This window comes from Barbatula barbatula, assembly GCF_947034865.1.
Source record: "Barbatula barbatula genome assembly, chromosome: 13".
NCBI lineage: Eukaryota > Metazoa > Chordata > Actinopteri > Cypriniformes > Nemacheilidae > Barbatula > Barbatula barbatula.
The window spans coordinates 11,717,923-11,743,668 of NC_136776.1; the positions used below are offsets into that span (position 1 = coordinate 11,717,923).

Here is a 25,746-nt window from a genome sequence, read left to right on the forward strand (position 1 = left end):
ACATCTGAGGTTTCCCATGAAACAGCAATTATTAGAAAAATGGAAGAATGAAGCCCCACCCCTAAACCTAACCGTCACAGATAACGCACCAATGAGATCACACAAATTGATATAATCTATCCAAAACAATCACACAGGACTGCATAACTATTTTAGCTTCTTCATACAAAATGCAAACATAAAGACTTCAATCCAAAATGTACACGACAGTCATGTCAGTTATTTAACCAACATATGGTCTCTAATTCTGATCACTTTCAATCAAAAACTGTTTCATGGGATAATCTTTTTGGAATAGCAATAAATACAAACACAAATGTATTTTTGATTTAAAGCTCTCTTTTGAAGATGCTATAAGGATATCTCTTTTTTTATTCAATCATTGACAAAACAGCAGGTGTAATGTCATAAAATGTATCACACAAAATAGCGGCCTCTGGAATGATTCTGCAATGCGGCTTTGGAAAAAATATTAGGTGATAAAGAAGCAAATGTCTTAATAAAATGGAGAAAAAAATAACTTTATTATATATATATATATAAACAGTAGAAATTACTACTTTTATCTGTTTATCACTAGTATGTTTTTCCTCCTCGACCTTCCTTCTCCGATTCCCATTGGTACTGCACAACATCACTTTTACATTTAAAAGTGTTGGTGGATACTTTGATGCAAAGCAATTCAATTTGTTGCACGGCCGATGTCACTCATGTCACCTCGTTCTTTAAGGCTACTGGTTGGTTTGTTAGTGCACGTTTGCTATGTTGCATTGGCTCACACTGAGCGTGTTGAGCAGTCTCATGATCAAACTGGACATCGACCCAAAACAGAACTGTCTTGTCCATTAGAGAGGAATGTGGCCGCAAGCTCTTGTGAGATAAACCATGCAGGGAAAAACGTTCACCATCCGTCCCTGTCAGTCACCCACGCCATCCTTGTGCTCCCATTCATGGAATCTCTATAATGAGAGTGGAAATGTCAGCTATGATACACTCGGAGAGAAAAAGAGAAACAGGGCGACGTACAAAGGGCTTTTATGCAGCCTGCCTAGTATTTTCTCCACGCTTGTATTCCGGCCGCTTTGTGACTTGATTAGTGGATCCTCTCAAACATTTTCACACGTGAATTTGCTTGGGGATTACTTTTAGTTAGGAACGGTCAGCCTACAGAGCTTGGAGTGGTGTCTTACACCGGACTGTCAAACTGTTGGCGATCACATGTTCTCATCAAAAACCTGAAGTATACCTCATTAAAAAAAACTAATGGTGATGTATTCCAACTAAATTATTGCCATATTTATGTACTGTTCTACACATGGCTTACTCGACAGTACCATGCAAACCGTGATGCACGTTGCTCAAGCAGTGATGATATTGTCCATGTGGAGCTCACTGTACAGGGCTTATTGTTTGAGATGGAGTGAATGAGTGAACCCTGGTAACGGAATCTCCTTCCAGTGATATTCCAACTACAAAGAGGGAGAGGTGATCTTAGGTGCAACGCTGGACATGATCAATCAAACCCAGACAGTTCCCTCAGGACAGAGTCGAAATGTCCATCCACCTGTCTCACTTTTTAAGATACAGTATCCGTATGTATGCTTTGTGAGCTCCAGGACAGCTTCCAACGCTCATGTTCCTCGTCATTATAGAAGATGGAAAACTGTTTATCAAGCAGCAGAATAGTTAGGTTTGTCAAACGTAAATGCATTTACAATGGGAGTCTATGAAGCAATGCCGAAATATGATGCTTGTGTTTTTGTTGAATCGTTTCTGTTATTTGAGCTGTATAGGTTGTTCAAAGCATTTTTCTACTGACAGGATTATTTTATTTGGCATTAGCATCGATGTTGTATGTAAATCCTGTTTTATGGTATAGTATAGTATTATATTATCTGAACACTTTACCAGATTATATGATATATTTATAAATTATTATTATTGCTACACTGCCTTACATGTTAGGTATAGGTCAACTTTACAAATTGTAGTATTTGAAACGACAGCATTTCAGAAGCAAACCCTCACGATAGATGACCTAAACTATCGTAATAATTATATTTTAAAACTTAAATTTAAGTAAGAGTCGTCCGATATGTATATTTGACGTCCAGGATTGATGCGGACTCCATCCACCTGAGATGTCCAAGTCTCACGAGAGTAATTCATTATTCTAAATGGGCGCGCTTAGTTTTTTGCTAATGCTTGGGCCACACCAAAAGATAATCGGCTGATTTCTCCCCTTCCGACAGTCCTAGGTAAAGTCCTGTTGATCTTAAACGGCTCTAAAGATTATTTTATCAGATTTCCCTGTGGTGTGATGTGTGTTAAGAGTGAATGAACCTGATCGGAAGAACATCGAGCCGCCCCGATCACAAATCTTAAATGTTCAACATGTTCAACAGAAATCCTGATGTGTGGGGGAAACCACAAGGACACACGTACAAGAAGTCTGTTGATGCTCACGTGGAACAAAACAATTGCAGATCAGAAAGCCAGAAGTATAACAATCGTATCACTTCAACAAACTCTTTCATCTTTATTGGGTCAATTTTCTGTCGAAAGCATTACAAACATTATCATCGCAATTACGAATCATTTCAATTAAAACCAGGCTATGTGCAAGTGAAGGTAGTGGCTGGAGTCCAAGCTTGCGGATGCTTTAAGGTGGAACAGAGAAAATAGGCCCAGTGGAGCCAGTAGACTCTTTCGGGTGATAATGTCAGCAGCTAGCTTTTTACAAAACTGTATTAATATTCTTTCTTATTTACTGGGAAGACATAAATACCACAATAGTTGAGTCGCAATAACATTATATCTAGTGCAGTGCCACCTAAAATGCTTTAGACGACGCTGCCTGAGCAACATGAATAATATTTTTTTAAATGACATAAAAGGTTACATGCACACAATTGTTTATATTGAACACATATATAATAAACAAATCTTACAGCACAATAATAAATAACTCATTCTGAAGTCTCGAGGGAGTTTGCGAGATTTCCAGAACGTGTTCACAGTCAGGACGCATTATACATTATAGCACATTATAGCAGCAAAATGATTCAATCTAGGATTTTGTCTCCTCGTGTTTGTGATCTCCCGCCGTTTAAAACTCTTATTAGATTTAAAGAAATATGTTTGTGGGGCCCCAGCATTACTTTCCGCCATCTGGGGGGTTGTTCACCAACAGCCTCGTAAAGCGGAAGAAGCACACGGAGTTGTTTCGCCAAAAGCCCAAAAACTGCAAAAGAAGAAGAAATGCCGGAAACGTCGTTCAGAACGGCATGTGGATGAACTTTGTTATCAAGTCTCGGAAAAAAAGAGAAAAGCTGTTCAAAACAACAGTAGGCAGACTTTGTTATCAAGTCATTTGACCATCAAATTGTAAGTTATGTATGATTTATGAGACCGCCGTGCCTCGGTTCATTCTGGTCGTGATGTGCATATGTGTTTATGTTGCTTAACGTGAGCTTCACTTGAGACGAGGGATTTTGACTGTGGTCAGAACACATTGTGCATGTATGCTGTTATTCTGCCTCAGTGACATCATATAAATGGTAAATGTGTCAGTTCCATACATTTAGTTCACTGTAACGTGTCTGTAAGGTGTCGCTTTGTAAACGGGCATTGTGTACGTTAGCGAGGCAGTGTCTGCATGTGCTCCAGTATTCCGTTAAAGTGCACATATGATCATAATGCACGTGTAATAATTATTTGTATTTGTATTGCGTGTTATTTTTGTGATCTTGCTGTGTTCGGCTTGTTTCGTTTCGTTCGTTTCGATCATTGTAAATGTATCATGCGCTAAGTGTGACGGTATAATGATATATTGTATTACTTTACAGTACTGTGGTGTGTATGTTTGGGGGGTTGTGGGTGTTGCGCGTGCGCAGAGGGCCAAGGCTCAAACGTCACGGTTCGCTACAGCAGCATATGATGGGGACAAACATGTAAGAATAGTGGGAACCAGCTATTATGTTCTCTTCTCGTGAAATCTTTGGCTTTTGTTCTTTTTTCGACAGTGATCTTGGGTTGAAAAGGTGTTCTGTTGTGGATAAAAGCGAGACACAGTCTGGTCAGAGAGAGAGAGAGAGCTGGTTTTTCAACACAATCAGTCCTATGATAGTGTTTCATGCTCGCCTGGTTCACCTGTGCTGACGGATGAGCGTGGAAACAGGCCATGGAGAGAGAGAGAGAGAGAGAGAGAGAGAGAGGGGGCAACTCTCACCTGTTCTTTCACCTATTGCTTTGGGCTTAACTTGCCACCCACTCCATCTGGTTTGTTTTCAATAGAAGACGTATTCGTAGTATGGTGCACACAGCATGCACATTTTCTGTATGCGTGAAAATGTTGATACCAACATACATTGTGACTGCAACGTACGATTTTAAACAAATATTTGATCAGGCTGCCATAAGATAAGGCATTTTTTTTTTAACAAAAGTCACTTTTTATGGACACATCACGTGCGAGGTGAGGTCATGCGGCAACAATGTTACATCAAAAAAAGCCCTACGGTTTCAAAAGATAGTGTACAACTCTTCAAGTTCTCTACACTTCTCATACAGACACACAGACGTTCTGACCGAGCTACTTGGAAACCCGCATGGTGTGTTTTGGAAAGCTCTGGGCCTCGCATGCCTGTTGTTACCTGTTTCAGATAAACAAACCCCACGTCAGGCCGAGCAGGAGATCGCCGCTGAACAACGCGCTCGCACACTAAGCAAACTATCACCAGGTGTGCACGCATAGAGCCGATCTTCCGTCAGCATCCTGTCATGCAGAAGATGTTTATCCAATTTGTCAAGATAATCTTTCCTCAAACACGTCCTGGGCCGAGGCCTCTCGGCACACACATACACACCGCAAGGCTGAAACGCAAACCGTCTCCTTCGAGACAACTTATATTATATGTCTCTTAACCAAATTATCTGGGTTTGCTTTTACCGCGTTTTTGGGATCTGTTTAATTCGTCATGAGACAGATCAGCCTGCACATTACACACATTTAGACTCTTAATGGAGTCGTGATCTGTTTATTTTTCTCCCTGGATTACTGCTTTCTTAATGATGTCAGTTCTACCGAAATAAAAACGACACGCAAATTAGCATAAACTGACGCTCGCTGACACCTGCTTAAATTACAGCGTAAGCAAAAAAATCCCAAAGCTGATGATTTTATAATGAATCTTTCCATTTGCCACGGTGTGGATTATTTTAAAGCGATTTGAGTGGAATATTTACAAGTGTTTCATGATTCACAAACTTTATATTTAGAGAGGGGTTTATTTATCGACGGATATCATCTAAAATAATAAGCGTTATGATACAAGCCTCTTAAATGATGGGTGCTATAATTACGCAGCTGTGACGCATGTGAGCTTTAACTTTGGGACAACATCTGTGAACTCGACGTGGAGTATTTAAAGACTTGAGAGTATTTAAAGACTTGAGAGGGACTTTCCAGTGTTGGAAATCAAATTATCCAAGGCACTAGGATGCCTGAAGTTGAAGGAAGAATATACAAATTTAAATGGCATTTTCACATGAAATCAGCAGTGTCTGATGGTAACTTTAGGCACCTTTGGCACACAAACAGCTTAAGAGCAGGCATGAAACGTAGATATTTAAGCAATCACATGAAAAATCAGGAGCAAACAGAACCTGAAGCCTGATAAGAATCCAGAGAGTCAACAGAGAATTCCAGCTAATGGATAAATCACAGACTAAATTGACCAAACAAACAACTCTTGACTAGAAGTGACTTCACAGCATAGCTGAATCACCCCATGGCCAGAATGTTCCATTTTCTGCATATTTTATTATATTAAGTTAAGTGTATTTGGCGTATTGCTATTTCTTTGCATAGATTTAAAATACATTTGATTAGTATATGTAAAATGCTAAATTAAAGGCAAGTCAATTTAATTGCTATTTATAGCGCTTTCTACAGTTTGCATTGCATCCGCTGTAAAAGAAAATCAAATGTTAAAAATAAAATAAAAAATGAAATCATTTCCACATTTCAATTGCACACTTGTAATTTATATGAATTCTTAAAATGTGTGCATGATCTCCTTTTACACCAGTGACGGTTACGTTTAGGGACGGGTTTCATTGTTGCCTTTTTTCTAATAATTTTACCCGCTTGTTCAATTCACTTTGATATTTTACATGCAAGGAGACCAGAAAGAGGAAGATTAACCTAAGTGTTAAATTTACAGTCAACTTTACAGCTTGAATAACACATTTTTATAAAGAAGATTAGGTATTTTCTGTTTAAGGAAAATAAAGGGTTTTAACAAACAAGCTTTTACAGTTTGAATGCCTTATCTCAGATTGTATTATTATTATATCTGGGAACAATTGTATTGTGGTTATGTTTTATGTCCATGGGTATAAATGTATGTACTAAGCCACAAAAATTGTTTATTTATAGACAGCAGATGTGCTTTATATTTGTCATTTACCTCATCACATTTATTAAAAGGGGTGTGAACATCCATGATATGTTTATGGGTAAAAACTAAATCTTGATACAATTTAATGTGTGATGTTGAAAAAAAAAAACGAATCACATTAAAAAAACCTAAAGACCCAAACACCACACAAGGGTTTAAAAGTACATCACAGTGAATTTAGATCTGTCTGTGATAATTGACATTATGTCACAATGCTTTTAAACTGAACCCTGAACATTCTTTTAGGAACAGTCAGCGCCTTCAAATGTGAAGTAATGGATAATGCTCATTTAAAAAAGCAGTCAGGGTCACAAAACAGGTATCTAATCCCCCCCAAACCAACCCTCCCTCTCCCGACTCAGACACGTCCGGCTCCCCTGCCGTCTGAAACAACTTCTGTCCAGACGTGTACGCGCGCACACACACACACACACACCTGTGGGCGGTAGATGCGGTTGACTGGAACGGTAACGCCCCAATACTGGTGTAAAGGCAACATCTCAAAACTTCCTGTGTCTCAGCCGCGTGCCGCCCAATGCATGTACCTGAACGCATCTAAATTCCTCAGATTTCCTTTTGCATCACTTATCAATGGCTTAAAGGCGGTCACAACATGGGCAGGGATTTCCTCTTCCATTCGTTTTATACTTTAGGGCGTTGATTTGCAGTCGGAATTCAACTCTCAGCATACACAACACTACCCAACCCTTATCTTCAGCTGCTGTCTTCCTCTCTGTTTTGTAGTGCGATCGGATGTTTTTCCCGCAGGTCTTGCGAACACCCTCATGGAGAGCACCGCTGCTTTAGATAGCAGAGAGTGGAGAGACTGGTCGAGCCAGTCGTCCGTACTAGCTTTACCAACCGACCGGGATTAAACATGAGAACACCCACTAACTCTGCTTTTTTATCACAGGCCTTGGCAATCGGGAATGTTTTGGCATACATAATCGCTCCATCTTGCTCGACGGAGGAGCGGAAAAATAACCTAATGACAAGATGCTACTTGATTCACGTGGGCCGATCGCATGACTGCATGAGAATTCTCATGGATAAGTCATTTTACAATGAATGCTTTAGAACTTTTCAAATGCACTAGCACTGGTTTTAAATGTAGTGAGCATAAAATGTCTTTTAAGGTGGCACAACCTCACTTAAATCAACTCTTAATGGGTAGAAACAGTAAAACGTGAAGACCAGACTGGATTCCATTTGTTTTGGGTATAGCACAAATGCATTGAGTAAATTCCGGGTTAAACAAATTTGCTATCCACCATTCTTTCTCTGAGCACAGCTGGATTTGCATGGATTCTGAAGGTATTTGTGAAGGCCAAGGAGCTGTACAGAGACAGCATCTTTAAGGGATTGTTTAGTGAGAATTCCGTTATTATTTATTTACAGTTTTGTCTTTCAACTCTGACTATTTCTTCTGTGTAACACAAAATAAGATATTTCGAGAAATGTCTCAGTGGTTTTGCCTTCATATAATGGAAATCAATAGAGAGTCGGTGTTGTTTGATTTTCAAAATTCTTCAGAATATATTTTTTTGTGTTCTGCAAGTTTGAAATGACACGCGGGTGAATAAATGCGGAAAGAAATTTCATTTTTGAGTGTATTTTGCCTTTAACAGTGTTTCGCGAGCCGTGTCGAGCTGTTCTTTGATCAATGGATGGACTTTTGGAGCTTCAAAAAGTCAACACCCATACACTCCCTTTCTACCGCTTTTAAAGTCTGACAGTACATGTCATGCAGCATGACAAATGTGGCACTCAACAGTCTTTACATGTTATTTTCCCAAACTGCCTTTTTTGCACACTCTTTATGTCAATAATGACATTTAACAACAATAAAAGTATTTTGTCGCAATGCCTTATACTGTGAACAGTATTGACCATTAAAGAGATGAACTCCAGGGCTCCTGTCACGCGGGCCTCATTTCCCACAGTCACACAACTAATAATTATCTTGATGTTAATTGCTGTAAGATGACCATAAGGGATTGGCCTTTCACCTTGCCTTCATTCTGGTAAAGATCTTATCTGTTTGGCAGGTCTTGTAGGAGCAGAACTTACATGAACGTGTCCTCCTGCTACCTTATTGGCTGGAAAGTGGAGGGAAGGTATTTTCTATTGGCAGGAAGTGAGGGTAAAACGATAAAACCCACTACGGAACACAAGACTGTTGTTTTGATGATAATAAAAACATAAGAAAAAAATTGTCAAGCAAACAAACTGTTAGATTCCATTATGATAACAAGTCTGAAATAATACATATTTATACATTCCACACATCATGAAATACATTTGAAACTCATTTAACTTGTTCAAGCTAATTTTGTATATTTTTTTAAATATGATTAATTGCATTCAAATGTATTGTCACAATGCAGATTTCAAATTTTATTTTCATGCGTCCCTGAGAATGGAATGTGACCTTACCGTTTTAGTAATAAATTAATAAGAAAATAAACTATAAATGTACATGTTTTGGCATTCCTGTGACCCCCAATAAAGATAAACGGTATATAAAAATAATTGAATGGATGTTTTAGAATATATATTGCAATTACATGCCGAAAAGTGTATTTTGTTTAAGAAACATGTATGAGAATACTGTAAATATCATTTTAATTGTTAGCTGTTATTACATTTTCACAATACTGTTTTTATCTTTTGTCCCGTTAAATTACTGTAATCTGTAATTCTAAAATAAAAGTAAATTGTGAAAAGTTCTACAGCTAATAAAACCGAATGGAAGATGTTTTATTCAATATTTCCCTTTAAAATACAGTAACAGTACCATATACATTTGTATAATAGTTTGTTAAACTAAAAAGCCTTATTAATGTAATTTTCTTTTCTTTTGTGAATTGTATTGCTCAATTCTCATAACTACATCAACAAATTGAACTGTGGCACGCCTTCCACAGGGCAGACGGCTGAGTAAATGTGTAATGAGTGTCCGCAGACGGATGATTCCAGCTGTAATGTGACCAGCGTGGGCATGGGCGAGCCGTATCCCCTGCTTACACAGAGCAGCTGTCAGTGCACTGTGAGGGGGCTGAGGGCTTCTGACAGGCTGCCCTGGTGACGCGCTCGCACGCAGATGCCCTGTGACAGCTCTCTGCTGGGGTGCAGCTGCCCCCAGCCCCCTCCCGTCCCCTCCACTTACCGCAGCTGTATCCAGACGCACCGTGGCGGTTGGAGGGACGTTCCGGTGGACATCCGTGGACCAGCGCCTGGTCTTTAACCCTGTTCATGACATCGGCCAGTGATGCATGCTGGGGACAGTTAGAATGAAAAACTTTGCTTTTAACTGCCAGTAGACCTCTCTCACAGGGGGTGCTGGGGGATAGTTCACACGCAATGCAGCACAATGCATATCCCATAAATCAGCGCATTTAGCAAATGCGTGTATCCAGAGCAATTTTATCAGTGTGTGTGTTCCCTGGGAATCAAACCCATGACCTTTGAGTTACTAACACAATGCTTTACCAGTTAAGCCAAGTGATAATTTTTGGCACTGTAATGTTAGTCAAGGTGCCAAACAAATTTTGTGAGTTTGCTACTGTGGCTTTTATACTTCTGGTTTGTGAATGGACTCTGTTATGACTGGCTGAACGCCAGTGTGTAGTTTTTATGCGGGCGAGCCAAGTTACTTAATATACTAAATGTTGATCAAGGAAGTATGTAATACCTGTTGAGAGCTACCTGTTGGCATTCACAATGAGCTCAATGGCAGTTCCTTGGCTTGCGTCGGACCCCCCAGATATACGGAAGCTCTTTGCCACCATGGACAAGATACAGGACTTTATACATCCCATCACATGAGCCATTGATGTTATGTAACTCATCAACTTTAAGAAGAATATGACATCTCTGACAGCTTCTCACTTTTCACTTGGGTGTGGCATAGAAAGCAAAACATCGACAATAAACCAATTTCCCACGTATGAAAGTCCAGGCATCTACTGTAAAAAAGTTTTGTCAATTTCATCTTGAAATTCAAACCGTAAAACTTGGAGGACGACAGCTGCGATAATGTTCAACTTTTTTCAATTGACATCTTTGTTTATTGAAATATATTATTAAACATTTATTAAAATATTCAAATGAAAAATAAGGTATTAAAAACGTTGTAATCATGTTGCGTAGCTCAGCTTTCAAAACAATTTGAGAAGGTTTGGCAAAAATGACACAAAACGCACAAGCAAAATACATTTCTTTATATCTTTAGATATAGTTCTGGAAAATGGCAACAAAACAAGAGGATCAACAAATATTAAAAACAAATATATTTTAGTCAATGTATGCCTCACTTTCTGCAAGCTTTTTGGTTTTTCTTTGCATGTGTATTCGAATAAAACCCATATTCCCTGATATGCTGTGGTAAAAGTAAGTTTATTAAAGTAAAGTATGAACATTCTGTACCAAACTCGTAATAATTTGATGTTTAAATCAAACCTGAGGGAGCATTAAAATGTCGTATTAACCCCCCCAAAGTTGCATTGCATGTTTGAATAAAGCTCCTAGTTCTTTCAAATAATGTCTAAATATGTTAAATGTTTTAGGTTGAACAACTATGACAGCTGACTTGTGTTATGTTATAAATATAATAATTATCATATCAATTATAATATAAGACACATTTTTTATGCCTGTATATATATATATATATATATATATATATATATATATTATTATTCTTATGAAAACATGTTGATATGCAAATTAAAATATTGCAAGTCATACATGTGTGCTGTATGGCTGTGCATACATTGATTCATTTAATAAATTCACTTTGACTTGACATTAAAAGCATGTTTTCCATGGCATGTCTACATAGACAGCACACAGTAATGCTTAATTCGTTTTTTGTTACTATGTGTGTCATGTCATGCTCCTGTAAAAGCATCTGCTAAATGAATGCATATGCAACTGGTATAGCATTGCATTAGCAAATCAAAGGTTATTGAAATAATGGAACACGGAGAAACTGATCAAATGTATAGTTTGTTATGCATTTTACATTCTAAAGGCATAGATGTAATTGTGCGAATTAGGGATGTGGCGGTATTAGTTTTTGACGGTATGATAACCTTGAGCCAATCTATTACGGTTTGACAGTGTCACAGTATTACTATTACATCTCTAGAATGTATTATTTTTAAATACTTTTAAATTATTTTTTGCATTGAACACAATACGTTTTATTTTTAAGAAACATATAGAACATTGTGGAACATTAAACATGTCAGGTTTAATAATTAAAATAAATATTTGAGTTCTTCTTAATTAAATAAGCTCAGTCAGTTAAGTGAGCCTTAACATACTGCTTATACAATTAAAACAATTCTGTAAAACAGCAGTCATCGAACCTGCAGCTGAACAATGTTTTTGGAGACATACTATCTTTCTACACATAAATCTTTCAATCCAAGTCATGATGCAGGATTGTAGGCATGTTCACATAGTTCAAACTAGTTCATGTTGGGCTAGTTGACTGGCCATGTTATTTGCCTCGGTAGAAAGCCAAATAGTAACAGTGCTAAACATGAGTACTCTCTTAGATGGTTACCGGTTTTAATTTAAAGGCCGTGTTCTGACTTGACTTCTTTTTTTAAGTTGCTAGCGTATGTTTTCCATTATAATCCTATGTAGTAAACCGTGTTTTCGAAAACCGTCGAGCACTTTTTCAAACAACAGCGTCTGTTGTGGTTGAAAAAAAGTTGAACTTTTCTGAAAAAACTCCCTACGTCTAGCTCCCTTTTCACAGCTAACCATTGACAGAGACCTGTCATTTCCATAACAACATGCGAGGAACGTGATTGGTCGAGAAGGCCCAAGCAGGAATAAAGAATAAAATGGCGGACGAACGCCCTTTGGAGAGTAGTGTTCTATAAATAAATTGTAGATTTAACTTTCCCTTTCAACAACTTTTGATTGCATTTCTAGCGGCCATCCTGCACACAGGTGATTTTCACTCACTGACTGTTTGCACCAACCGGACGGGGAGAGAACATGTGACTTGTTGTAGGGGCTTAACTGACTCGAATCGAGGGATTCCTGCACTTCACGTCTTTAAGGACGAACGGTATAACAGGGAATTTTAGTGGTTTTGAAACAGCGACCGCGTTATGCATTGAAACCGGTTTGTGACCTTAGTAAAATATATCTAAGAAATTTAGCTTGTAAGATAGCTTTTTCCATTTATGATTGATGATACGCTTCATTTATTAATCAATCGTATTGTGTGGTTGCATGGTTAATTCATGTTCACGCTGTAAAAACTTTTAAATGGAAGGGGCTTGAAAGCAGCTTTTTTATTTGTAATCAAAACTTGTAATATGTACAATTTTACCATGTGATGGGTTTATCCAGATGGCATCACCTTTTCACAATAACAGTTAAAAATCTTGATCTTTTCCCGCTATATCCTCTAATATCTTTATTTAGTGCCAAACGTACTTACTTTTAACCCTTTTCGCTCCGCGAGCGCTGCTTCTCTCCCGCGAATGACGCGCCACATGAAGAGCAGCAGACACGTGCTTATTTTAACAACAGTAGTGCAGACACGCAGAGCAGGACATGCAACAGTAATCAAAATGCAGAGAATATTAAAATATTATCTGTCATTCTGTTTACTGTTTGCTATGTCTCGAACCTTTCAACAATTAGCATTAGCATTATTAGTCAACATGTAAACATTTGTGACCCTGTGAAAACCCAGGCTAACATCTGATAATGGAATTGATTATTATAACAAGCATCAAAGATTAATTTCAAGCATTCATTTCACAAAAATGTTGGTAGTATCCCATCAATATTGAATATATTGTTATATTTTCACAGAATATTCTGTAGGATGATTTTTATGAAGAACATTTGCAGGGTTCTCACAAGCAGGTTCACAGTTTGTAATGAACAACGTTTTAATTGGAAAATGATTTAAAGATAGAAGCAGGTTTGGGATGAAAGTGAAAAGCTGACAATGGCATGGAGAGGCTAATTTAGCTAATTCTGTTTCTGTTTTTAATTGTTAAATAGCATTTTAATTGTTACATTACATTTGCATGTACAGTATGGAGACAGCTAGCTGCGCGGCACAAGCAACGCTACAGCAGTCCAATCTGGTGTAGCCTATACACGGGCTAAATGTTGTAGAGGATGTTTCCTCATCTGTAAGTTGCTTTGGATAAAAGCGTCTGCTAAATGACTAAATGTAAATGTAAAAGCTGCGTCACTGATCTCTCAGAATGTGTCAGACACGCTTGAATGAACAAAAATATACAAGATTATGCAAGATTTATGTTTAGTATTTTTGTAAGCACAAAGCAAATTGGGGATCGTGTCAGATCTGCACAGATCGTCAGCTCTTAAAGGGGCCACCGCTTTAAACTTAAAAGCTGATATGAATCCTGCCACTAAAGATAATCTAAGAACAAATTAAAAGAAAGGGATGCGTTCTGTAGCTTTAATGAATATTCTTCTGTATTTCATTTAGTATTTAGTAGTAAAGACTGTAAAGTGTTTGAGAACTTCATTCAATTTCTTTATATTTCCTACCTGTTAGACTCTCTGTTATTAACGGTGAGTAAATCTAAAGCTTTTGATACTATTATTTTGTTTGATTTAATTTGTCATTAAGATGGGACCCTTAAAGGGGAGGGGGATGCCCTTTTTCAGTTTCAGCACATGCCCCTGCACGGCCCTGACTACTCAAGAATCTCAGTTTGTATCTTTATAGAGCAAAAACCCGCTGAAGTCACTGTCTGTGGAGACATGGAGGTTTCAGTTACACAATCAGCATCATCTCTTATCATACTACATCTTCTGTTTGGGTTTCCACGAGCTACACATCACTGCTGCTTGTGTATCCCCTTTGATTACCATTCATTCTGCCACAATAAGTTCATCTGTCTGTTTTGCGGGACACAGTGTTTCCTTTGACAACATTCATTGGAGGAAGTCCTGAAATAACCAAGCAATGATATAAACATGCTCCAAATGTATCATTTAAATCCGTTGTCAAGCTGCAGGGTCACATGTGTTACGTAAAATCAGACCTTTTGCTGCACTGACCTTGATTCACCTAAAGCAGGACATGCTGTATGCCTGGATGTATTAGCATTGTCATTGAACAACAGATCTTTTACACATTTCTGGGTTTGGAATGGAAAAGTAAACAATATTACCGCCAACACACTCTAAATAAAATGGTGCAGGGGCTTAACTGGTTCTTTATACGGAAGTGGTGCTGTATGGTTCATCAGCTGTTCTATATACTGTAGCACCTCAGTCATCCCAAAGAAGAAGAACCACTGAAGCACCAAGATGTGGTTCTATATAGCACTTAAAGGGGTTCCCCAATGATTATGAGCCAAGAACCACTGTTAGTGCTAAAATGCAAAAACAATTTTTAGTGTATAGAGGTTTAATGAAGAACTCTACACTAGCAGAAGATGACGTTTTCATTTCTAAAAGAAAAAAAGGATTTAAAGAGTGGAAGCTGCAAATTGACCAACCATTAAGCACAACCATCTTCATGCTGAAAGCAGATTGTTTGAAAATGTATTATGGACATTGTACACAATCATACGAATTAGCCACCAATTTGCTAAAATGTAAAAGGGTTTCGAGTTGATTTTATGATGGTAATGATTTTAAGATTATTTATTGATTTGAGAAGGGACCACTGTTGTTGAAAAAAAACCAGCATATCACTACTGTCATTCTGAAACCTCATATCTCCAACGTTTTTTATTAGTAGCTTGTCAACTTTGACAACATAGTATTAAATCATTTAAAGGTCCAGTCAGTAATTTCTAGCTCAAGGTTCGCGAATTGCAACCAACCGCCCACTCCACCCCTCCCTTTCGAAAAACTACGACGGCTGACAGAACATTGTGAATTTTGCAAGGGGACCCGTGGTGTATGGAAATAGAAATAGCTCATACTAAGGTAGTGAAAACATAAAGCTTCTTTGTGTTAGTTCTTTATACACATCTGAAGGCATAGCTATGTATATTAGATTGCATTTCTATCAATAGATCATCCCAAAAATGACACAATGGACCTTTAAAAAAATAAAGTGTTTTTTTCCATTTCCTGAAAAAGGGCAAATTTGGACATCCAAGGTTTTGGAAGCACAGCGATGGTATACTGGTTAGGTATGTTTTGAAGCATGGTAGCTGGTTAAAGCTGGTCCTGAGCAACTAGCTTCTGCTTAGGACCAGCTCATGACCAACTAAAGACCAGCTTAAACCAGCTCAAAACAGCTTTCGTGCTTCAAAACATGGCGTACAATTTTGAACTAATATGTTTTCATTTCATGCATTGTACTGGATTTTCATCCACAGTCCCCCGGCAGGTCATTGCTATAATAACAAATAAGATAAATTCTAAAACATGCTAAATAATAGGAAAACAAAGAGATTGTATACAGAGATCACCCACTCTGGTCATTAAAGGAAAAGCCTATGCTGCACATTTTCTTTGGCTTTAGATTTTTAATGCCATTAAAATGTCATCAATAAATCTGAAGATACGACTAAAGCCAATTTGGGAACATTGTGACATCATTAGTTCAATAGCAAAGTTAGGTCGATAATAATGGTAAAAATATGTGGTCAAAATCACGTGAAACAGCATTTTAGGGTTAGGATAAGTGGAATGTCCATTCTTATCAGCCAGTCATTTTCCTGATGTTATAGGTATGTTATGTTGTGTAACATTTGGCATGTCATGGTTTGATAGGAATGGGAACGTTGATACCAAATTTTACATTTTTTCCTACTTGGCTAAATCACATCATGCAAATCCAGTCGTTTTGTCTAGACATATTTTCAGAGGATGTTTTTAGTGTTCTACAGATAGCTCTTGTTCAACCTTTTTAGAAGGAATTTTTTACAAATAAGGATTATATTAGCCGAATGCGCTGCAGCACCGGTCAGGTGAAACTCTGGGAACTCGTCGTAAGATCCCAGGCTAACAAAAGTAACCGTACGTGCTAATTAGACCTTGAACTCTCTGCCTTCGAAATCCAGCTTACGCAAGGACCTCAGAGTTGGCCCACTTCAACCACAGCTGCAATTATTGAATTAGCAGAAAAGTTCAAGCGCTTCCTCAGATTTCAGATCGTTATTAAGCTTCCTGATGAAATCTAAATCCTGGCGCAGCGCGGTTGCATTTGTTTTCCTAAGTGAGTGCATACACACCTGTGTGAGGGTTTGTTCAGGGACTTGGCAGAACATTCTGTGTTACCTAGAGAAAGGAATGCATGCTAAGCGCATTTTCAATTCCTGTCCTATCTGAAGGGAGAGATGGAGTAACACGTGTTGTATGTTCAAACAGTAGACGGAGTGTAAGCAATGGGTAAGTGGACATGACAAACATGATATCACTTGAGAGGTTTTTACTAAAAAAAACAAAGTCAGCAATAATTTGAGAGGTCCTGTTCCAAGCTGGGGGACAGTTCTTTGTATTCTTAAGCTTTTTAACAATAATGTTATATTTAAACTCAGTTAAAACCCATTTTAGTGACAAATTTGTGAAATAATGCAGTAGAAAGCCATTGATTGGTAAAAATGATAAACCCGAGATACCTAAGCCTACTTATTACATAAGCCAACTTCTACAACCTAACAACAAAATTAAACTATAGCAACTTTGAGATGGAGATATTAACAATATGGGACACTCACAGGGAATCCAAAGACTGACTCAACCGTTCACAGAAAGGGCATAAATTTGGCCACCCATAGCGCCAAGAGGAAAGCTAATACTTTAGAGCCCCACCTTGTATATGAATCACAACTCTGCTGTACCAAAAACATAGCAATCGATATCTGAGACACAACTGTGAATGTAAGCAAAATGAGTTTGAATCGTTCTAAATAGATGCACAGGAAACATCTGAGGGTGCTGTTCATTGAACAAAGTAATTAGAGAATAAAATGTATTATAGTTGCAAGTTAAAAAAATTTGTGGAATCAAAGGGTGAGGTCTGTCATAAAGAACAAGGTCCCAAATATTATACTCAAGTACTAAGCATGAAAGGGCATTTCCCATTTACAATGAGAAGCAAACACGAGCCAGACGCACAGAAAACCAGTCTGGGTGGACCTGGAGCAGGCAGGTGGTAAGCGAGGTGTGGGCTGTGGGTCATGAGAAATGGATCGCTGCAGATCTATTGACGTACTCTTTGCTGATGCTGGGCCATGTATGCCCTGATTCATGTGACGTGAGTCTCGGCAGTGGAAACAATGTAGGGAGTGTTGTCATACACGTCCTTCAAAAAAACATCCGTAAATCATGAGAGGTGGAAGTATATAATGATGTACTTTTATGTTTTGGATGTAAAGGAATAAGGGTGCACTTTACACCGGTGCCCATTCAAAGTTGAGCAGTTTAAAATATCACTTCCATAAATACAGCTCCAAACATTTTGCAAACATCATTATATTTGGATTGGGACGAGCAGTTAAACATTTTATAAAGTATGACAGCATGCACCTCAATGGACTATAACGTTACTGTATTTTTATTGTGGGTGCTGCAGTTGCACATTTTGAATACACAAGCCTTTAAAATTCTAAAGGAATTGGTTTGGCTGTCAATATTTTTATTATTCATTTGTTGTAAAGTAAATACAACAAAACTGTTCATCTTAATCACTGTTGTTATAGTTGGGGTGTTGGGTGATATTGTTTATGTTTAAAGTTGTTTTATTTTCAGAACAATTGTCGCCCATTATGAAAACAGGCATTAGGTTTAAACAAAAGTGTTTGCAAAACATATCCGTAAAAAAAATCTAAAATGATGTTTACTGTGCATTCCAAGCGATATTATTCAAACTGCAGTTGAGTTGTTTTTATAAAAGAAATATATATTCAGTTAACTTACATTAACAAAGTAATCTGTTATTGCCAATAAGCTCTTATTTTGTAAAGTCCCATTGTCATGCAACATTTGACACACTGAAACCTACAATTAAACAGCAAAATGTGAACAGGAAAACAAGAAAGAAAAACAAAAGTTAAATCACAAACATTATAAGGGTTTTAAAGCTAGGGGTTGAATTTGTTTCAACAACGTAACAATTATACCTGCATGGTCTCCCATCTTACATATGTCTTAGACATTAAAACAGAGCAATTATCCTGATCTTAGTTAAAAAAAAGACTTCATCATCTCAAAATATGTTAAATGTTCAAAAACATTTTGTCAGAGGATTAGTGTTGTCAGACTTTTGTTAAGTGGTGTGTCATTGAGTAGACACAACAGACACAAGAATGCATCCAAACTTGAGGAGGAAGTGAACCGCTGCGGCATCGGCTCAAATGTGATAGATTAGCTCCTGAAAACAGAAGAGAAAAAACAGGCTGGTCTGTGTGGCAATAGATTTATTTTAAATCTGACAGACAAACTGATCACCTGAGCTTGGTGTTAACCAAGTACAAACAACCTAAACTGAAACCCAGCTCTAAATAATCTTCATGGGTAAACATCACCACACATCTTTCGAATTTATAAAGCTAGGAACAAAATGGAGCTGGAGTTGCTCTGTGGAATGTAACTTTTCTTAAGTTTATCAAGGACGTTTGAAATGGGCCATCTTTACATAAGGCTAACAGGGCATGAAACAATCATGTTTTGTTGCTTAAAAAAACTTTTAATTAAATAAAGTGGGACATAACTTGATAAATGGAAGTTTAAAGAAGGGCGGAGGGGATGATTATAAACATATCTTTACTTTTTAACATTTAATCTTTTAAGTGTGCTATCGTTTTACCCTTTGCCTACACATAGATTGAATTCTAAAATACAAAAATTCCTCATAGAAATTTTAATTATAGTTTTGGAAAGGAACATACATATTTTTTATTTTTACATACATTAATTTAGCAGATGGTTTTCTTCAAAGTGACTTCCAAATAAAGGAGCATTTAACATTTTACCTTAGAATTGTAGTTATGATAAAATATGTCAAAGTGATTAATTTGTAAAGAAGAAATGATATTAATAATCTTCTCAACACCACGTTGTGAGGAGAGTTTTAGTGAAGAGCATACTTAAAAAACTTGTGAGGGACAAATTATTTTGTTGTGCATTATTTTCAAGCTGTAACTTTGTGCACAATATAATATAATAATAGCTATTAATAAAATATTAGCAAAAAGACAAAAAATATTCTTAAATGTTCAAAATGTCACTTCCACCACAAAATGTTATCAAACAAATATATAATGTAGCATGACTTGAAAAAACCTTCGTTTGTATGTAACGTTTAATACATTTGTAAACAGATGATTTTTAAGCAATTTTGTAAAAGACAGTTAAGGGAAATAAGACATTTTGTTGACATTTGACACAGATGCATTCACTATATTAAGACAACTTTGTATGAATATAATATCTGATTACAATTGAGAGTTACTTGTCCCTTACTATTGCTAATGTGCATATGATTCAAAATTCAAAAGTTTTTCCATCATTTCTATTCAGTTTTTCTCTCGTCTTTATTGTGATAAATATGTTTTCTGTAAAGTTGTTCTGTTTCAGTGCTAAAATGTCAATGGAATAGAAGTTTATTTTGCACAACTGCATACTGAATGACTTAAAGTGTCCATATCATAACTGAAGGACTGCTTTGAAAATTGGAGAGTAGAAATGGAATGAGAGAATTTAATGAATTCAATAGGAGGATAGATTTTCCAAGAATAAAGGATAAGAAAACAGGGATGTTGTCAATGTGAAAACATTAAGACTCAGGATCTATTTAATAAATAAAATGAATAAAGGCTCAAACACATTCGTGTTGTAACTGTTGGCCAAACAATAGTTTGACACGTTTTTATGTTACATACCGTAATTGCTTACAAATGGTAATTTAATGTCATGTTCCCATTAGGGTCCAACATCATATGCCCGAATGAAGGGGAATGTGTTAACGGTAAACTCTATCTTTTATTCTGGGCCATAGTCTATTGGAAAAAGACATCTAAGAAATGAAAAGTAAAAGAAATTAAGTGAAAGGAAGGACTGGAGAAAAACCGTGTCAAACATACAGTAAAGACACGTGTGATGGCCTCGTTCTGGATAATCTTGTGTTACTTCTATTTGCTGTTGTTCACTCGGATGGGGCCCTCGATCGGACTGTAAATGGAAATGACAGGAACCCCACCGCTTGATGCGGCCGTGACCTCAGAGATGGGGCCACATCATTAGCGGACCAACCAAGATCCCAAACCACTACCCATTTCTCCCTGTGGCAACAATTCACTGTCCATTAATGAGGCTTGCAGCATCACCGCTGCTGATTTCTGATCAGTTAGTGTAACTGGAGATGGTGATCGTAAGGTCCAAAACCAAAGCAACAGCGGTGATGGGTTTATGACAGACGTGCGCTGAGTGGACAGACAGCGTAAGGAGAGAGCTCTGTGTTCATGGTGATAAAGCCTCTGCGATAATGACAGACCTCAGTTTTAATCTACGACTCTCACCTGTAAGAGAAGCTTGCTGAAACCCGAGAGCTTGCATCAAGACGACAGAGAGAAAAATATTCTTATTTTGTGTGATCCATTCATCATTAGGGCAGTTTTATAACTAGACATCTCATGCAGTCAAGAGTGCTATCAGTATTTAAAAAAGTTGAAATGAGCGGGTCACAGTGATGGAATGATGCTTTAAGAAAATGCAATAAACAATTAAAGTTCCAATTACTTGCATGTAAACATATCACAATGCTCGTCTTGTTTGTATGTGTACAGACAAATAACTGGTTATGACGCGGCGTATATTTTTGACACGTTACACTAGAGTAAATGTGAATGAACATTGTCGACGCATTTGTTTTGAAGTACAGTTTGTTGTTTTTCATTCCATTTCCACGTGACAAAGAAATCGAACTTCCACCACTCAATCACGTCTCAATCGTCACCTATCAACTCCATCACCTCCAAAATGTCAAAACAGGATGACAACAGTTCCCTTTCATACGCCATAGCCCTACGCATTGAGCCTTCAATGACATCCTTTAAATCAACTTTTAATATCTAACGCCTCATTCCTCTGTCAGCGAGGGAATTTACTTCAACACAATTAAAAGATTAGGCCAAGTGCCAAAGCGGGGAACACAAGGTGGCAGTGGCATGATTCACACCGTCCGCCCTGAGGATGTTTGTTATCGACACGAAGAACTGCTAAAAAGACGTGCGAGAGAAGTTTGACTGTAAGACGTTTGAGTTAATCCGAGTGTTTAGTCGAACTCACGCACCTGCCCGCCCACATTCTCGTTTTTTGAAGACCCGCCCATCCTTGTTTGCTCTGTGTATCTCGACACAGATACAGTAAAATGATGAACATACAAAAAGACTTTTGTTTTGATGGTTGTTACACAAATCTGATCACTTCTGTGACATGTATGACTTAGTCAAGATACAGTCATTTAGTCATATATGATTTCCTATAAAAATTAGAACTGCAACTGATTTGATGTTCTGCTATGAGGTCATTTTTTCCAGATATAACTATATAGCACCGGTGTCCTGGGTGGCGTCCAGCCCTGCAGATTAACTCCACTTGTCTATCAGTATGGTCTACTGATCACATATTGAACCTGCACCCTCAATTATTCATACTGGGATGTATTTTGAAAACTCGAACTGGCCCAATTGGTGTCAAATTCAAAATTTGTTCCTCTTGAATAATTGATGCCCAAGGGCTGTTGGGGTAATGAGAGGATCCGAGCCGGGCACAGCCGCTTGCAGTCAACACCATTAAAATTAAACAAACACAACAGCTTTTCTTTGGTCGTTGTTTTAGCACGATTAAAAAAACATACATGTTGAAGATGAACACGATCAACAAGAGTAACAATCACAAGAGAAATTATTCAAAAGAAACATATTTTTTTATATGCATCTATAATTCATTTTGCTACTTGTATATACATTTTATTTGTCTATCATTTATTGTTATTATTACATACAATTTTATGATAATGTAATTACACAAACTAATTTAAATGTTATGTGGTCCAAATTTCTAAATCGAATACTCCTGTAAAATTATTCAAATAAAATTTCTGATATTCATTGGTGTAAGTAAAAGCACTGTAAGTTTCCATTTAATTGAGAATGGGCTTATTCTTATCTCTTACAAAATTGGCTTGATCAAACCAAAAGGTTAACTGGGAGAAAGTTGCAAATGCAAACATCAGATTTACACACATTTGCATTGACGGTTATACATTTACCATGTGCTTGATAACACTCTTGTCCAACAAATGTTGCAAATGCAGATTTGTTAAAAAATGTTCTACTATGTTTATTATTTTGTATTGTATATTCGCATAAAAATTATACCACATTAATACACTTAGTACTTGTATAGCTCTTCGTGGTTAAAGTTTAAAGAGTATAATCCACAAATATGAAATATTTTTTTAAATGTACCTTCGATAACGGTGTGGATTCCAATTGTATCATATTTATATTAATTCGATTATAGTACATTCCTAATAATTCAATTATTTTCTAAATAACTCATTGAAGTACATACAGACAAAAAAATATTTTTATTATATATGTTTTTATTTTAAAGGCTTACCACTGTATGACGTGATGGTTTATATCCATGAGAGTATACTGTCCACTTGCTTACAAAAGTCTTCAAACAGATAGGTACTGAACAATAACTCAATCCGTCTCGGTTCATTCATCTGCTTCAGTAATTGATCGAGAAACGGCTGTGAAAACGCTCTAACTTGTTCTCTGGATCTGAATTGAGAGTAGTTGTTTATATGAATAAAGAGACGATTGTGTGTTTTAAACAGAAAGGATTCAGTCTTTCTTATGGGATGCCTGGACACAAAAGAAGGGAAACTACATGGACAAATCAGCAAACATAATTAATTATGATAATCAATCTAAATATCAGCACACATGGAAAAAAAGTGTGAAGGGCAGACTGGGGGCTAGTTATTACAGTTTTATGTCCCATTCATATTTTTCAAGATTGGTTTATTTTTAAGAAATGCATCCATCTACACTGTGAAAAATCAACTTAAATGAATATTTAAAAAGAATGATATTCTGACATCATGCCAGAGGTCAGAGGTCACATTTAAGCCAAAGCTCTCATGGATATATGTCCAAAGGTTTTACGGAAACAAGTGTTTAAATAAATTGTATTATTCTTACAAACCCATTGTTTCGCTTGACAAGGCACCCACTGGAGTGTTATGTATCACTTTTATGCATAGAATTGAGGATTATACAGTAGCAATAGACAAGGAGTTGTGGCATATTTTTAAGGATAAAACGTGTTTATAGATAAACAAATGAAGTCATACACATCTGAGATAGTACAAGGGGAAATAAATGATGAGAGAATTTTCTTTAAGAAAATGTCATGTGTGGGTGAATTGTATGTAGTTCAGTATGAATGAACCAACCTTAGGTGCATTAATAAGTAAAGCCCAAAAGGCCCAAAAATGTTTTTAACACTGCAAAATATAATAATTCCCTCTCCATTAGGAAGACAAAGATTACAGTCAATGTGTCACCTTTCATCACCTGTTTTGAATGAGTCATATTAAATATAGTACAGTATATAATTACGGTAAAAGGAAAAAGATAATTACCAAATGGTGCTTTTGATGTTACACCAAATACTACACTGCGGTAGCTCACTGACATGCATTGCCCGAACTGTATTTTGCAATAAAAAGGTTCATTTAGAAATTACCCAATAGGAACAGGCTACAGTAGCCACTGTATTTCCCCAACGAACAGCTTGAGTTTTGGTAAACGGATCTTTTGTGCGATCTCTCTGATAGACTCGAGCGTGCTGGCGGCTCCTGCAGGCTACGGGGCAACAGCTGGCAGGTGGAGTGTTGTGGGGCAGCGGCCCCAGGTCCTTCTCCCAGCACAAAGACTCCACGTCTCTTTTCCTGAAGCAGGCTCGGTTGCACTGAGACAAAGCTTGACAACAGATAAGTGTAATTACCTCTTCAGCCAAGTGCTCACAAACTATCTCTCTCCTGACAGACGCTGAAGATGACTTCAAATGAGTGTGAGAGAGAGGAAAGTCTCTGTTCTGCCTGACGTGTGTGTGTTCTGAGACGCACAAACGGTTGCATTGTTTGTTAAGTTGCATGGGTGAGACGTGTATAGAGTCAACAGACTTTTTCGTATTGCTTTTTTGTAACAAATAGTATTAATGTTATGAATGGTAAGCCGCGACAGGTGCGAAAGCAGATTTATACAAAAACATACAGACGAGAAATGAGTCACCTCGTAAAATAATTACAAATTGGCATGAGCGGTGTTGGGCAGTAGCGCTACAAGTAGTGACGTTGGTTTAGAGGGCCAGTTCACCCCAAAATGAAAATGCGGTTATTATAACTCACACTCGGGTTGTTCCAAACCTGCATACATTTCTTTGGTCTGCTAAACCCAAAGGAAGATATTTGGAAAAATGTAAGTAACCAAACAGATATCACCAACCAAACAGTATTTATTTTCCCTACTACGGTTGTAAATGGAGATCTCTTTGGTTACTGACATTCTTCCAAATATCTTACTTTGGGTTTAGCAGAACAAAGAAATGTATGCAGGTTTGGAGCAACCTGATGGAAATAAACCATTCTGGCATTTTCATTTTTGGATAAACTATCCCTATAACTGCATTTCTCAGTAGCATCACTGTTTTCTGAATCAAATAGCTTTTCAGTATCGAAGCTCTTTTTTTTTCGAAGAGGTGCGGTAGGGTCCACAAAAGCAAAATTTTCCCTAGCATTTTTGAAGCTCAAGCTCAAATCAGATATACTGATAAGGATCACTGATTCAGGATCAGCAAAGTGACGCCACCAAAATACACATATCTGTGTGACATCCGATTGGCTACTATGGGTGCCACCCCAAATATTGTATTCGCTACGGATGGTGATTGACATCTGATTTCACCTCTCGTTGAACGAAGCTTTTATTTTTTGACGTTCGGTAGCAGCGCACTATTAAGCCTTGGGTTTAGGTTCCCTGAACAACTTTCCATTGTGTAAATGAACGTTAGGCTCTATTAGCAGATGATTCATTAGATAAGAGCGATAGGTCCTTAACATAACGTTACATGTTTACATCAGGCTTTGGGAAATTGATACCAAGGTGAACGAAATGTCATCCAAATACAAGATAAAAGGTATTCCAAAGATTTCGCTGCATAAACAAAACTAACTACGGCAGTCTCAATCTAAAAAACTGAAAATTTTACGAATATCGAT

General features: G+C 37.3%; 1 long non-coding RNA gene across 1 annotated transcript in view; it reads left to right on the forward strand.

Moving 5' to 3' along the window:
• Positions 1-10,436, forward strand: part of LOC306902561 — a 56,083-nt gene extending 45,647 nt beyond the window's left edge. Inside the window, exon 7 of the long non-coding RNA XR_013787462.1 lies at positions 8,513-10,436. This is a non-coding gene — a long non-coding RNA (uncharacterized lncRNA). The remainder of the gene's footprint in view (positions 1-8,512) is intronic.
• Positions 10,437-25,746: the final 15,310 nt, after the last annotated feature.